This window comes from Tupaia chinensis, unplaced genomic scaffold (assembly GCF_000334495.1).
Source record: "Tupaia chinensis unplaced genomic scaffold, TupChi_1.0 Scaffold000704_1, whole genome shotgun sequence".
Lineage (NCBI taxonomy): Eukaryota > Metazoa > Chordata > Mammalia > Scandentia > Tupaiidae > Tupaia > Tupaia belangeri.
Window position 1 is genome coordinate 2,854,056 of NW_006160227.1, and position 825 is coordinate 2,854,880.

Here is an 825-nt window from a genome sequence, read left to right on the forward strand (position 1 = left end):
TGGGCGCCCTTCCGGCGCGACCGGAAGTGGAAGTACCCGGCGAGCGACACTGAGTTTGCGCACGTTTGTGACGTAGTGCGCCATCTTGGAAAGGTCAGATGTGGCGCGTAGTCCGTTCGCCACCATATTGGGAAGGTCAGAGGGCGCCTCGGTTGACTCTGACCACCAAGGATCTCTTGAAGAGCGGAGGGTAAACGGGCTAGTGTTCGCGCCATCTTGAGAAGGGCTGCAGGGGTCGCGCACTGCAGGGGACGCTGGCTTGGTTGGAGAGAATCGGATGGGAGGGCGAGGGCGGCGCCATCTTGGGGAGGGCAAAGGGAACTCAAGGAGCTTCACGGTGAAAACAAAAGCGAGTCCGTAGAATTTGAAGTGTCTAGGGACCAGCAGGTGGCGTGGTGGTTAAGGGCGCTCAACTTCGACACTGTGAACGGCAGTTCAAGTCCCTGACCTGGAGGCTTCCTTTCTCTCTTTCAGTCTGTCTTTTTCAAATAAATAAAATTAAATAATTAAAAATAATAATAATATGTGGTAAAAAAAAGAGAGAGACCTTGGAGTGTTTAGGGACCAGCAGATGGCATGGTGGCTAAGGTGCTGGATTCCCACATGGCTGACTATGGTTTGGTCCGTCTCTGGTCACATTTAAATAAATAAAGTTAAATAAAGTAACCCTTTAAAGAAAATAACTTGAAATGTCCTTTGGAGACCATTGGGTGTCAGGCACTCTCAGGCACTGCCCGAATCCTTTTTTTTTTTTTTGAGAGGTTTTCGCTATAGGACGCGTGCGCTCGTCAGACAGAAAGAGACAGAGAGACAGAAAGAGAGAAA